This window comes from Rhinopithecus roxellana, chromosome 14 (assembly GCF_007565055.1).
Source record: "Rhinopithecus roxellana isolate Shanxi Qingling chromosome 14, ASM756505v1, whole genome shotgun sequence".
NCBI lineage: Eukaryota > Metazoa > Chordata > Mammalia > Primates > Cercopithecidae > Rhinopithecus > Rhinopithecus roxellana.
This window is the reverse complement of record NC_044562.1, coordinates 11,254,737-11,270,479: the sequence shown is the minus strand read 5'-3', so window position 1 is coordinate 11,270,479 and position 15,743 is coordinate 11,254,737. Positions and strand designations below refer to the sequence as shown.

Genomic DNA, 15,743 nt, shown 5'->3' with positions numbered 1-15,743 from the left:
TCCCATTTAAAGGGAACTGCTGGCATCTGTGGAGTGAAGTTCTCCCCTGGAGTACCCCCGGGGCGGGGGTGGGGGACGATGGAAGAAGGGTGTTTATTAGGCAAATATCCAATTTTGTCTGCCTGCCTGCTGAAATCCCTGGTTTGCTAATCCAGCCCCAGGGGCTGCACTGTGTACAGGGCACTTGTGGGAGTACAAAAAGCGTGAAGTATTTGTGTATTTTTCAGTCTGCAGTGCAAACAAGCCAGCTACAGTACACAGCCCCCAAGAACCCCACAGCCAGGCAATGAGCTGCTGACCAGTAGCCCTGTGGCCCCCTCTTCTGACCAAGCAACTCAAAAGATTGACTCTTCATTCAGTGCTCTCTCCACCAGTGGACCAGAGCATCCCTGAGACAGTGAAGTGGCACTCCACTCCAAGGCTGCCTGGCCACAGGGGCCTCACTAACTCCACACAAGCTTCAAGGAAGCCACGAGGCAGTTGGGCTCTTTCAAATGTAGGATCTTCCCTTTATTAGCTTAAATCCCCCTAAAATCACGAAATAATTTCATGAAACTGGCATATTTCTCAAAGCAGAGAGGAAAATAAAACCACCCTAAATCTTACCAAATATAATTAACTTTAAACTCATCAGACAAGCGACAACTTTCCATATGGCTGGGTTTGAGTGGAATTTGAATCCCAGGGAAAACATCTCCACAATTTCCTGTAACCCTCAAGAGAGAAGCGGCAAGTCTAGGAAAACAAAAGCAAGAACGATGAAGAAAGAGGCACAAGAAGCATAGTCAAAAAGAAGAGAAGGCCCCTGATGGATCTGGATTCCACATTCTAGAATGACTGCCCCAGGACAGACCAGAAGCTGGGAAAAGCCTAAATAAAGAGCCTCCAAACTCAAGCCAGGCATAGCCAGGGTGTCCTCCCCTCCCTGCAGAGTCTGGCCCAGGTAGCCACACCGTGAGCGTCCCCCTAAACAAGCAACTGCAAAGCCGCTCCCAGGCCCCAGGGAGGGCCTGCCCCCAGACACAGGGAAACCCAGCCAAGGGAACTCCCAGCAAGGTAAGGAAATGGGCGGAGAGAAGGCTGGCAGGTGAGGTGGCTGGAACAAACTGGTCTCATCAGGGAGGCCTGTGACAAACCCGCCTATTCCTCCGCTTTCCCCGCTGTATATTTTGGATTTCACAGTTTATTTACTTTACTTTTTGGCACCGAGCCCCCTGAGCATGCCAATACAATATTTGTTTAAACACTATTTTATGCCGCTTGCGAAGGAAACGTTTACTTTCAAATTCTCCTACATCCCCCAGAGCCTCATCTGCAAACAGCCTATGAGCGTTTTACAACTGCTCCCTTTATCTGAAGCTGTCGGGATTAAACCTTCACACGCCCGGCAAGGGCGGCGGAGAGGGGCCCGGGACACCGCTGCGGCCACCGAGCTGCAAAGCCCGTGCCAGAGATCGCGCATCGAGCGAGATGCCCGGGCTAGGGGACAGAGGGGCGCCTACAAGACTCCCAGGGCGCGGGACCAGACACTAGGGACAGGTCTACTTTTCCAGCTGGGATCAACTCTAGGAGCCACAGAACAATTACACAAAAGAGAAGGTAGTGGAGAGAGGCACCCTGCGTGGGGGGCTCGAGGTCCCCGAGAGCCTCAGCGACCGATCACCCAGGGTGAGGCGCACAGGCTCCATCCCCAGCTCCCCACGCGGTAAAAGTCGGGTTTCCTAGGAAATGCCAGCAGTTACCGCCGGGCTGAAAGGCGCCGAGCTGGGTGGACTCCCAGCTCCCCGGAGCGGCGGGCGCACTCACACTCACACACGCAAGCACACGCTCCCTCCCAGCTCCCCGCCCCCGCCCCGTCCGGGGAAAAGGCTCCCCTCTCTAAACCCTTAATAGGATTGGCGCCCAACTCTCTCCGCGCCTCTCCCCATCCATCACATACAGATCAAGTTGCAGTAGTGGATTTTTCAAATTCCTCAGCAAATATACTTGTTGAGAGATTGTCGGGGGTGGGGGGAGACGATGAGTAGGGGGGCAGGGATGAAAGTGAGGTGGTGTGGGGGAACCGGAGGACCCGGCAAAGGATTACGTGCGGATCCCTTTGGGAAGTCAAGCGGATCTCAGGGCCGAGGGCAGGAGAGGAGGAAGAGAGAGGCAAAGGAGGGGGGTGCCGAGGAGGAGAGCCCAGCGGAGGAGGAGAGCCCAGCGGAGGGGGAGGGGGCGACCGGGCCCGACGAGGGGGAGGAAGGAGCGAGGAAGGAAGAAAGAAAGGCAGGGCTTCGGGACGCGCAGCGCGGAGAAGTGGAGTTCGAAGTTCTCAAGTGGCTGGCTGCAGCCCCTCAGCGCTCAGCATGCCCGCAGACACGCTCCCATGCCCACCTACGCCAGCTTCGGAGCATCCCAGCCTCCGATCCCATCCTCCAACCCCTGTAAAAACAGCCCCCGGCTGGCGCGCGAAGGCCGGGCCGCTGTGCACCCCGAGAAGAGTGGCGCTCTCCCCCAGGTAGGGAGGGGGTGCAACGTCGACCCCAGACCACGAGCTCCAAGCCCCAGGACCCTCCTTACGTCCCCGCGCTGCTTGTCCAGAGCCCCAAGCAGGGTCGCGCCCAATAACCTCGAGTCCCCCGAAGCCCAGTGCCCCAATCCCAAGGCCGAGGCGCGGGTGCCCGGCCGAGGGACCCTCCGAGACGGCACAGCATCCCAGTCGGCCCGCGCTTGGCCGAGGTGGGAGGCGCTTCGCCACGAAAAGCAAGTAAAAGAAGACCAATGTAACTTTACCGAGGGAGACAAAAGTTTGCCTCTAGCACGCAGGTGGCCTCTCGGGCGCCGGGCGGTGGCTGTGGGCCCCCATCCCACCTTGGCTGGCGCGGCGACCCTCGGCTGGCTGCCTTGTGTCGGGGCTCCGGCCAGCCGGGGCGGGGCGAGCCAGGAAAGAGGGGACCGAGAGGCGGGCGGGCGCCGCTCAGCCCCTACCGCCGGCGAGCAGGCGGCTCTCCGAGGCACCGGCGCGCAGCGCGGCCCGCGCTCTTTCCCCCGGCTCCTCCCGCGGCTCCTGGCCTTCTTCCGCGCCCGCAGTCGCCGCCGCCGCCGCCCGCTCCTCCTCGAAGTCTCATTGATGGGAGTTTGAAAAAAAGTCCGCGGAGCCTTGCTGCCTCGGCTGGCGAGCGCCGGCACTCCCGCAATCCGTCAGCGCCGCCGGACGGCGCAGCGCCCCCGCGCGCACGGTGCGGGCACACCAGGGCCCCGCGAACCCGCCAGCCCGCCCGCCCGCTCCGTGCCGGGGGACGCACGGGGACACGAACGCCGCCCGGGGCGGGGGAGGGGAAAGGGGATCACAGGGACTCTCCCCACCCAGCACCAAGGAAAGAAAACACACCTACAAGGAAAGTTCGAGAAAGTGACCAGAGGACGCGCCAATCTCCGACACTTTTTTTTTAGACGACGAGGTGGGGGGTTGGGGGTGTCGCTAACTCAAGTCAGATGAGCTCCGGGGCTGAGGCGCAAGGGCTGCTCTGTTTTCAATCTCTGAAATCCCCCGCCCTCCCCACCTCCCACTTCCCTCCACGGGGAGATGCCTGGGTCGCTGTTCCCAGGGCGCCCGCTTCTCTGGGCGCTGGCGCGGAAGCCGGGGACGCCAGGGATGGGACGCGGGGGCTGGGTCCAAGCGGACCCTCTTCCCGCGGGCAGCGAGCGCAGGTGCCGGGGGTCCTGAAGCGCCCCCCGCCGCGGCTAGCACTCGTCGCCATCTGAGCCCACGCTGGCGAGAAGCGAAGCAGCCTTCTAGGTTTGGTGCATGTGTCTTGCAGGGTGGGTTTTTGTTGTTTTTGTGTTTTAAAGACTCCACTCGAGCCGCTGAAGCCAGATGGAAGTAATCAGAACCCAACAACAACAGAGAAAGAAGGAAGAAAAAAACTCCTCATTGAATTTTCTAGCCAAACTGTATGTGGGGCTGTGTGTGAAAGAACTTGCTTAAGCAAACTCGGTGAGGAGCCCTGGGCCCTCAAGCCACACCACAGCCGGGAACTGGGCCGCCAGGCTTGGAGGAGCATTGGGGGCAGCTGGCTAAAGTGTCCTCCCCACACCCCCAGGCCTGCCACCCTCTCCAGGGCCCCGGGGTCTCACCCAAAGAGGGTTTTAGGGGGGAATTTCGGGTTTTTGTCTTCCTAACGTTTGTAGAACACTCTACCAAGTGCCAGGTGATGTTATATTTTCTTTGTATTACTGGATTTTTACAGCTCTGTAAGGAAGGTTCTCTTCTTGTGTTTTTACAGGTGGGAAGACTGAGGCTTTAAAAAGTGAAGTAATTTGTCTAAGGTCAGAGCACTCTGCCATCCTCCCAGAGCTTCAGGTGGTTGTACTGTAAGTTCAGTTACATTTGCCCTGTAGGCCCGGGCGTGGTGGCTTACGCCTGGAATCCCAGCACTTTGGGAGGCCGAGGCAGGGGGATCACCTGAGGTCAGGAGTTCAAGACCAGCCTGACCAACATGATGAAACCCCGTCTCTACTAAAAATACAAAAAATTAGCCAGACATGGTGGCACGCGCCTGTAATCCCAGCTACTTGGGAGGCTGAGGCAGGAGAATCTCTCAAACCCGGGAAGTGAAGGTTGCAGTGAGCCAAGATGGCGCCACTGCACTCCAGCCTGGGTGATGGAGCGAGACTCTGTCTCCAAAAAATTAATTAATTAAATTAAATTTTTAAAAATTGCCCTGTTCAGGTGGGTGGAAGCGTCTCTCGCTTCAGCCCCTGTTCCTAAAATTGCATTTTATTTGAAATGCAAGGGACCAAATGCTACCCTTCCTGAGCGGACATGACCTACCTACACAGGCCGGTTTTCACCAGTGCAACGCTTTTCGTGGGTAGCTCTCTCCATATACCTTTTATCCTCTGCTAACTTTATTCTTTCACTTTTTAATCAAAGAGGATGCATTAGAACTTCATTCCTTAAGATCTTCCTTTCTCCTCCTGACATTCACTTGTATGATGGAGCAACAATTTCTTCTTGACCTAGAGAAAAAAAAATATGCAGAAAAATATTAGAACAATTTGATGCTAATTTTGTTTTTGGGGAAAAAAGTCGGCAGCATTTTTAAAAAGCGAAACTTGCAGAAGCCAATGATTTAAACAGAAGTTTGAAAGGGGATTTTTCTTTAAGTATGATCAGATTCACCATTCCTCTGTGCTATTTGTTTAAATTCCTGCTGAGCTTTCAGAACACAGACTCTAAGGAGACAGAAAAAGTAAACTCTCCCTCCCCTCCTTGGCCATATTTTAATGACCCTATTCATATCTGCCCCATGACATGTAGGGAATCATTTCTCGTTGCTAGAATATTAGCCACGTTGGCTGATTACTTCATTACGAGCTTGTCTTTGTTGATTTCCTTGTGTTGTAAAGTTTGTGAAGAAGTTTAAACAAATCGACGTTTTAGAATATTTCCTTCTTCTCTGTTTTTCTTCTCAGACCAGCTCAACTCCTGCTAGACTCCAGACACTCACATTACCTTTCCTGGCTTATTTTGGCAAGAAGATGGCTGGGGAGATGAAGACAGTATGTTTTTAGTTGGAGGAGAACTCTGTAGACACCGTGCCTGAATCTCTAGATGGTCAGAAGTTTGGGCGCTGAAAAAAGCAGCAGAAGGTTTGGAGTGGAGGCAAACTGGTGTGGCCAGGGAAGCCTTCGACTGAGCACTGGGCCACCAGGTCCTAGTCCCAGATCTAGTACTAAGTGTATGACCTTTGACCAGTCTGGTTCACTCAATCAGTACCAGGCACTGTGCTAAGTGGCTCGACACCACAGTGAGCAAGACCTATAAGATCTTTCCCCTTGGGGAGCGTATGTTTCATTAATAACCACAAACAAACATATAATCACAAACTGGGTAAAGGAAAATCCAGCGTGCTGTGGGAGCCGGTGATTGGAGACCTGAGCAAGCTGGGAGGTGAGCTTGGGGAGGGGAGTGGTACAGAGAAAGAGAAGGCTTTCCTGGGGGAATGAGGTTGCACTGATAAGAAGGAATGAGGAATGAGGGAGGATGGACTAGGAGAAGGGGAAGTGGAGTATACCAGTTCTTTCTTCTCCCTTTCTGCAAAATGGACCTGAATGACGAGAAAAACCAGGCCCACAAAGAAGCAGCTTCTTCCTTATTTCCCAGTGTTCTAGTGACTAGAGTCATAAAACAAATCACCCCCAAACTCAATAGAAGGAAACAATCTTTTCTTATGTTTGCGGCTCCTGCACATCAGGATTTTGAACGAGGTATAACAGGGACAGTTTGTCTCTGCTCCACAGTGTCAGACCTCCGCTGGAAAGCTTCAGGGCTGGGGCTGGGATCCTCTGAAGGCTCTGGCTCCCCTGCCTGGTGGTCTGTGCCGACTCTTGGCTGGTGGGGGGGCCTCAGTTCCTTTCCATGCACCTCTCCATGTGGTCTCTTTACTCAGAATAGTTGGGGTCATTCATAGCACGGTGGTAACTAATACACAGGGTGAGCTTAACAAGAATCAGCCGGGCAGAAGGCCTTTGGTCTTCTATGAAACTTCGGCAGTCACGCCATATCACTTCAGATGCACTGTATTCATCAGGGCAGACACAGAGATCTGCCTAAGTTAAGGGGAGGGAAAATAGACTCCATTTCTTTTCTTTTTCTTTTTTTGAGATGGAGTCTTGCTCTGTTGCCCAGGCTAGAGTGCAGTGGCACCATCTCGGCTCAGTGCAACCTCTGCCACTGGGGTCCAAGGGATTCTCCTGCCTCAGCCTCCTGAGTAGCTGGGATTACAGGCGTGCACCACCATGCCTGGCTAATTTTTGAATTTTTTAGTAGAGATGGGGTTTCACTATATTGGCCAGGCTAGTCTCAAACTCCTGACCTCAAGTGATCCACTTGTCTAGGCCTCCCAAAGTGCTGGGATTACAGGTGTGAGCCACCACACCCAGCCAGATTCCACCTCTTGATGGGGAGTGGCACGATTCTGAAAAAGCACCTGGGAGCAGAAAGGCTGCTGTGGCTATTTTTGGAAAACACAGTCTGCTACATATGGCTAACTGGAGACCTATGGAAGACTAGATAGGCTCTGAGATAGGTGTACTGCTTCATGGTTTGGCTACAAAGCCTGTGTCTTCATTCACTCAGGCTGCTATAACCCTAGACTGGGTAATTTATAAATGACAGAAATTTGGCTCACACCTGTAATCCCAGCACTTTGGGAGGCCGAGATGGGAGGATCATGAGGTCAGGAGATGGAGACCATCCTGGCTAACACGGTGAAACCCCGTCTCTACTAAAAATACAAAAAATTAGCCGGGCATGGTGGCGGGCGCCTGTGGTCCCAGCTACTCGGGAGGCTGAGGCAGGAGAATGGCGTGAACCTGGGAGGCGGAGCTTGCAGTGAGCCAAGATCGCGCCACTGCACTCCAGCCTGGGTGTCAGAGCAAGACTCCGTCTCAAAATAATAATAATAATAATAATAAATGACAGAAATTTACTACTCACAGTTCTAGAGTCTGGAAAGTCCAAGATCAAGGTGCCAGCAGATTAAGTGTCTGGTGAGGGATTGCCCTGCTTCATAGATAGCACCTTCTTGTGAGTCATCACGTGGCAGAAGGGGTGAACAAGCACCTTCTTTTGTGAGAATACTAATCCCATACATGAAGGTGCTGCCCTCGTGAGCTAATCACCTCCTAAAGGCCCCGCCTCTTAATACCATTGCATTGGGGATTGTTTCAATGTATGAATTCCGTGGACATGCCCCCAAGTCCATGGGGACGTGAACATTCAGACTATTGCAGCCTCATAGCAAGCACTTAGGAGGACTAGAAAGAATCAAGAGACCCAATCCCTACCCTTAAGGAATCTACACTCTCAAGAGATACAGAGATTTGGCCATGATTAAAGGACACGAAATGGTGCACTAAGTGAGGAGAGGGCTGGGTGGCCAGTTCCCACCTGGATAGGGTGGACTGAACAGCCACTCAGTGGCCAGAGAGGAGTGGCAGGGAGGGTGTCCATGCAACAGATAAGGACCAGTCCCCAGCGTGGATCCTGTCCTTCTGCTGTCCTTTCAGGGCTCCTGAGATGGCCCTCAACCTCACCCTCCACTCCACCTCCCACAGACTGCAGAGTCTGGAGCCACTAGTCTCAGGCTACGTCTGTTATCACAGTGCAAGTACCTCTGGGAAGGGTAACCCAGAACCTTTCGGGTGATACTACTTACCACTGTGAGGAAATTTACGAGACCTTTTCCAAGGAGTGGGCTTCTAAAGGAGTAAGAAAAATGATGCCACCTGCGGGGGCACTGCTACAGGGACAGTTACACAAAGGGAGGATGCCAGGAGGGCCAAACACCAACAAGCATTTCTCATTTGCAACCTGAATTTTCAACCCTTTCACAGACAACTTTGTGGAGTAAAGCAATGTAGAGATACACACAAGAAGTTGTACAAACTTGGAAGATGTTAGGGACCCCCCCCCACCCCACCACAGAAGCAACTGGCAAAACCTCTTTCCTCTTCAGGATTGCCCTAGAGGACACAGCTGGGAGACAGTCAAGTGCAGATGTGCCAGAACTCTTTGGCTAATGAACTCATGCATGCATCCATGCATTCATTCATTTCACTTAACCATCTGTGTTGAGCTCCTACTATGTGCTTTGCGCTTTAGAAATAAAAAGACCAGCTGGGCACGGGAGCTCATGCCTGTAATCCCAGCACTTTGGGAGGCCTGAGGCAGGCGGATCACGAGGTCAGGAGTTCAAGACCAGCCTGGCCAACATGGTGAAACCCCGTCTCTACTAAAAATACAAAAATTAGCTGGGTGTGGTGGCACATGCCTGTAATCCCAGCTACTCAGGAGGCCGAGGCAGGAGAACTGCTTGAACCAGGACCCGGGAGGCAGAGGTTGTGGTGAGCCGAGATCGCGCCATTGCACTCCAGCCTGGGCAACAAGAGTGAAACTCTGTCTCAAAAAATAAATAAATAAATAAATACATAAATAAATAAATAAACTACGGTGTCCTCTACCCTGTAATCCGCTGACTGGGTAATACTCCTACAGGCCCTTCTGTCAGCCCAGAGTGAAGGGCCATGAGGGGAGATTAGAAGTGGGAGGGACTAGGGAAGTGAGCCAGAGGACACTGCTGCAGGTGTCCTGGGGAAGGGAGGCAGCAAAATCAGCAGGGCTCAGAGATCCAGATCCCAAGAACTGTTCTCAAGATACAATGGGTTTCTTAACAAAACTGAAGAAGATAGCCTCCTCTCACAGCCACTAATGATTATAAGAAATATCAGCAGTCCTCACTACCACATGATAATGACAGATACTATTTCAAGACAGTTGAAAAAGGAATAATTCAAAACATCTACTGAAAACATGATGGAATAGTTATAAGGTACTAGACTGGCCACCACATGGAACTAAGGATAGCCACTCCCTGCCCATTTGCGATATATCAAATTGCTTGTAAGTGAGTCACCTCTCTTAGGAGGGAGCAATGAAGAGGCAGTGTGGGAGATGGTCCGTTTCGAATACTACCACTTGGGTTCCATCTTCTCCACTCGTCTCCAGCAGAAAGAAGATAATATGGAAGTCACTGGAGGACTTCACTAAAGCCATTTAAATCCGAACCTCCCCCAAATTTATATAGATAATTTTTCTCCTTCAGCACCTCCTCTGTTGTTCATTATTTTATCAGCATTTCAACTTGTCTTTAAATGTTCAGTGTCAGAGGTTTGCTTTGTGTCTGTGTTACTTGGTGAGCTTTGTTCTGCTAGGAATCAAATGGGGAGAGGCAAGTTCTCACTGTCTTTTGAATAAGGTAAAGAAGGAGAGAGAGAGCTGGAAGAGTCCCAGATAGCAAAGTAGAGGCAGAAAATTGGTTCAGAAAGGCAGAAGTTGTTCTGCAGCTAAGGCTAGCCCACATGAGTGTATTGGATAGCAAGTGTTCTCCCTTAAAATTAACGTATAAATCAGAGGTTTTTATATTAATAAGTAAAACCAATTAGAAGATAAAATAGAAGATCCCAATTATGATAGCAAAGAGAATGGAAGTGTAAACTAACTAGACTCGTTAAAAAGAAGTCCAAAACCTATATGAGAAAAATGATAACGCATTACTGAAACACATAATATCAAAAAACTAGAAACAACCCAAATATCTTCATGTGAGGATACATTGAACTATAAGTGCTATATAGTTATAGTATAGTATAGTATATCTTCACACTGGAATATTATACAGCTATATAAGGAAAGGAGAAAATATCTTTATATGTATTGTTAAGTGAAAGAAGTAAGGTGGGGTAAAGTGTATAGTATATTAGTGCTTTTTTAAAAAAATGGGGCCTTGCTCTATGGCCCAGGCTGGAGTGTAGTGGTGCAGTCTTGGCTCACTTGTAGCTTTGACCTCCTGGGCTCAAGCAATCTTCCTGCCTCAGCCTCTTGAGTAGCTAGGCCTATAGGCATGTCACCATGCCAGGCTAATTTTTAAATTTATTGTAGAGATGAGGTCTCTCTTTGTTACCCAGGCTGGTCTCAAATTCCTAGACTCAAGCAATCCTGTTATCTTGTGCTCCTAATGTACTGGGATTACAGGTATGAGTCACTGTGCCTGGCCATATACTACTGTTTATACACATAGGATTTTTTTTATATTCTTAAGTAGATAAACCATAGAATGTTTTAAAATTATCTATGGGGGCAGTGAGAGAATAAAATGGAAGGAACAGAAATGGAAGCTAGACTTCTTTGAATATATCTTGGGTTTTTAGACTTGACTTCAGAACCGTGAAAAGAATTTACATGATTATAATACTAAAATTTTATTTTTTGTAGTATAAAGGCAATATATTATTTTTATTTTATAAAAGTATTATGATTAATTTTTAAAAAGTAATCCCCAAAAGTGAAAATAAAATGAAACAAATGAGCATAAATATGTGTCTAGTTAGTAGATACAAAGGGACAAAAATTCTATGTGACTTTGAGACATAATAATTTGACTGCACATTCCTGTGGATATGCTTTTAGGACAAAAAGAACTTGTTGGGAGGGAACCAAACTGTTTTCAGTAATTACATTGTTGGTAGAGTGTTGATATTGTTCTCAGCTAAAGAATGTATAGTATGAAATAATGCAAATTAGTAGTTATGTTAGTATGATGAAGAATTAAAATCGTTCAGCACAGGAGAAAGAAGATAGAGAAGTAAAGTTAATAAAGTTAAACTCTATGGTTCTAAATTTGAATTGGAAACATCATTATGAACTCATAAGTATTTTATCTTTTTTAAAAGTTATTTTTCTTAGCCCTGTCCACTGAAAGTCTTAAAAACAATGATCAACCCAATAGCGATGAGCACCCTGAGAGTCTAGATTTGGTTTCTAAATACCATTTCTCACTATAAAGAACCAGAGCTCCTTGGAGAAATGATTGATTCTAGGTTTGGGAAGAAACCTAGAGGAGCCTGCTATGTACCCACGTCTGTGTCCCCCACAAGATTTATATGTTAAAGCCCTAACCCACAATGTGACATTATTTGGTAATGGAGGTTTGAGAGGTAATTAGGTTTAGATGAGGGATTCATGATGGGATTAGTGCCCTTATTAGAAAACCAAGAGATTTTATCTCTCCCTTTCTCTTCCTGCTCCCTCTCTCCATCTCTCTCCATGCATAAGCACTGAGGAAAGGCCACATGCACACACAACAAGAAGGCTGCTGTGTACAAGCCAGGAAGGGGGCCTCAGCAGGAAACACATCTGCTGGTACCTGGATCTTGCACTTCCCAGCTCTAGAATGGTGAGAAATACATTTCTGTTGTTTAAGCCACCATCCTGTGGTTTTTTGTTACAGCAGCCAGAGGTGACTAAGACAAAACCTGATACTGTCATACCATAAAGGAAGGCAGCTGTCAAAGACAACTAGAGTTGTGTCAGAGGATTCAGGGCCAATTAAAGAGGCTTCCCTGACCACATGTAGGACACATGAGTTTGGCAATGGATTGATACATATTGCATGTCTTTAGATCCATGCACATAGAAAGCCACTTGGGAAAAAGTTCTTCTCAGTGGTTTCCTTGGATCTGTGCTGTTCATTATCCTCTAGCCATGCATGACTACTGAGCCCTTCAAATGTGGCTAGCCCAACTGAAGAACCACATTTAAAACTTTAAATGTAAAAGAAAATCTTTTAAGTGGGTTTGGAACAACCTGGGTATATGACTTTACATTTTCCACTATAAATTTTGTGAAATCTGAATGCAAGTCAACTATTTCTGATGAACATTTAAGATCTGAATTGAGTGTAAAATACACACTAGATTTTGAAGGTTGGATACAAAAAAAGATGGAAAATTGCGTTTTTTATGTTGACTACACATTAGAATGATAGTATTTTGGAAATACTGGGTTAAAAATATATCATTGGCCAGGTGCAGTGGCTCACACCTGTAATCCCAGCACTTTGGGAGGCTGAGGTGGACAGATCACGAGGTCAGGAAATCAGACCATCCTGGCTAACACGGTGAAACTCTGCCTCTACTAAAAATACAAAAAATTAGCCAGGCGTGGTGGCAGGTGCCTGTAGTCCCAGCTACTCAGGAGGCTGAGGCAGGAGAATGGCGTGAACCTGGGAGGTGGAGCTTGCAGTGAGCCAAGATCGTGCCACTGCACTCCATCCTGGGCAACAGAGTGAGATTCTGTCTCAAAAAATATATATATATATATAACTAAAATTAATTTCAGCTGTTTTTCATTTTTTCATAAGGCAACTAGAAAGTTTTAAATTATGTATGTGGCTGGCATTATATTTCTGTTGCATAATGTTGTCTTAGAGGATGCTATCATGATTTGGTAAGTAAGAAATAAAGTGGAAAAATCAAATGTTTGTCTTGATTTTCCTCTACTAACTGTACCTCAGAGTAACCAAATAGTTGATAAAGGTAAGTTTCTTCTTTTAGAAGAAGTATTCTAGTTAATAAATGAGGAGGGAATGACAGGATCAGACATTTTGCAACTCCTAATGGCTTGATGGATCTGGGCTGCCAGTACCCCCCAAACAGGGACCTGTGAATCTCCTGATGGAAGGAGATGGCACACCTGTGAAGTATGATTGTTGAAAAAAAGCAAACTTGTTTCTGGTCATCCTATGGAGCCTTTTAATCTAACTGCAGTTTAGTAGAAGTTTAAGGGATAGAGGAACGTGTTAAACACTACCAGAGACACAGTACAGTTTCCTCAATAAATAAATTTCAAGGGTATAAAAAGCAGTTGGAGGCAAAGCTAAAAATTTAGAGATTTAAAAGATGTAACAACCAATTGCATTGATGAATCTCATTTAAACTAAATGAACTGAAGAGAAAAAACAGTGTAAGGCAATAGGGCAATTTGTACCCTGACTGGAGGGTTGTCGATAATAAGGAATTATCGTTTATTCTTTAGATGTGGCCATTGCTATGGTTTGGATATCTGACCCTCCAACTCTCATGTTGAAATTTGATCCCCATAGGAAAACAAAGCCAGTGGAAAAATTAAAAACAAAGAAAGAAGGGAGGGAGGGAGGGAAAGAAAGAAAGAGAAGGAAAGGAAGGGAAGGGAAAGGAAGAAGGAAGGGAGGAAGGAAGGAAAGAAAAGAGAAAAGAAAGGAAAAGAAAAAAAGAAGGAAGGAAGGAAGGAAGGAAAGAAAGAAAGAATGAAAATAAATTAGATCCTCAGTGTTGGAGGTGATGCCTAGCGGGAGGTGTTTGGTCATGGGGGCAGATCCCTTGTGAATGGCTTGGAGCCCTCCTGAAGGTAATGACTGTGTTTTCTGTTAGTTCCCAAGAGCTTGGCACCTTCCCCATCTCTCTCTTGCTTCCTCTCTCACCATGGGATCTCTGTCCACGCTGGCTTATCTTCCCTTCCACCATAAGTGGAAGCAGCTTGAGGCCCTCTCCAGATGCAGATGCTGGTGCCATGCTGCTTGTACAGCCTGCAGAACCATGAGCCAAATAAACTTATTTTCCTTATAAATTACCCAGCCTCAGGTTTTCTTCTACAGCAACACAAAAGCAAAGACAGTCATATATTTGGGTGTTTTATTTTTTTTAAAGAGTCCTTATCTTTTAGCCATATATACTGAAATATTCATGAGTGAAATGATATAATGTCTGGGATTGGCTTCCAGATGATCTTGGAGTGAGTGGTGGAGATAGAGATAAAATAAGATCAGCCATGAGCTGATGGTTGATTCAGAGTGATACGTTTATGCAGTTTATTGTGCCTGACCTGTGTGAAATTTTCAATAGTAAAAGTTTTTTTAATTCAAAAAAAAAATGAAATAAATAATGAAAATGGGTGAATCCGATTTTTAAAAAGGAGTTCTGGAGTACACAGCCCACTGGTTTCCCTGGCCACAGAATCACCTTCCCCCACCCTGGCGACCTAAACTTCCACCTGAAAGTGTTACTTCCCTGCTCCAAATTCTTTAGAAGGCATGCAAGGGGCTTTAGCATGGGGTCCTGTGCTGCTGTCTCATGAAGCACACTGTGATTGCCCTGTCCCCACACCTTTGAACTGATGCTGCCTTTCCCTGGAAGGCCCTTCACCATCTTTTCTACTGGAGAGCTCCTATGCAGCCTTCAAAACCCTGCTCAATGTTCATCTCTTCTGGAATGCTTTCCCTGACTACTCCAGACAAAGTGAGGCAGTCCCTCACTCTATCTCTTTAGGAAGTTTGCAGCCGCTATGATAATGTATTGTTGATCTGTGGAGGTCCCACCCCAATGGTGCCGCCCTCACTTGCTCTCTGAAAGCAAGATCCTGTTAAGAGCTCTGCTGAGGTCTCTAGCTTAAAGGACAGTGCTTACCCCTCAGAAGGTTCTCCGTGCATGCTGAGTGGGTAAACAGGTATCCCACTCTAACCAGCCCCTCAGTCCTGACTGCAGGGCACTGCAGCTTTCCACTTCCTTCGGTGCCTTGTTTAACACATCCAGCCCTGCTACATCTGCCTGACTCCAGTCTAGAAACCTTCATTTCCTCACAGCCTGGCTGTTAGGCGTATTCACAGACATGACCACAGTTTGAAATTCCAAAGACCGGGAACAGTATCTTTTTATAGCATGTTCAAGGGGACAGAGGCAGTGCTGGGGCCAGCAGTTCCCAAGGGCAGGAACATTGTCTCGTTTATCTTTGTTGTGTCATTTCCTGGATGACCCCCAGTGGGTGCTCCCTGAGGAATGGTAAGCCGGACATAGAGGAAAGAGAGAATCACTCGATTCTGACGTCGCACCATTCTAAACAATACTAATGATCTTCAGCATCAAGGGGGCTGAACAAATAGGAGTAAGAAGAAAGTGGCCTCATCGTGGCTGAGAAGGTCATCAGAGAACTGAGCCAAGATGAATAATATCTTCTCCTCACGTCCAGATAAATCACAGTCCAGAGCACCATGAAAACTTGCGGGCAGGGATGCAGAATTGCACCCTACAACTCTCCAGGAAGTGCAAAGCCTGGGAGAGGGGCCAGAAAATGGAATAAATGTCTGGGAGAAATGCTGTCTGCTTCTTCAAACGAGGCAAAGATGCAGACTGAGAACAGATAACCAGATTGCTTGATGGTAGATCCTGACGCAAGTCCCGGATGGTGGATGGTGTATGAGCCTCTCCCAGAGCCGCTCACCCGGGGGCAGGCAGGATCAGGAGAGACACGGTCGGTGGATCTGTAACTGGAGATAGTCCAACAACTGGAGGTGGGTGAGGGCTGGGCTCGGTGGATCTGTAAC

General features: G+C 48.1%; 1 protein-coding gene across 1 annotated transcript in view; it reads right to left on the bottom strand.

Moving 5' to 3' along the window:
• GLI2 (GLI family zinc finger 2) overlaps nucleotides 1-3,191 on the bottom strand; it is a 259,657-nt gene extending 256,466 nt beyond the window's left edge. The window contains exon 1 of the mRNA XM_010376433.2: nucleotides 2,776-3,191. The gene's annotated coding sequence lies outside the window, so the exon portion shown is untranslated. The remainder of the gene's footprint in view (nucleotides 1-2,775) is intronic.
• Between the last annotated feature and the right edge of the window lie 12,552 nt (nucleotides 3,192-15,743).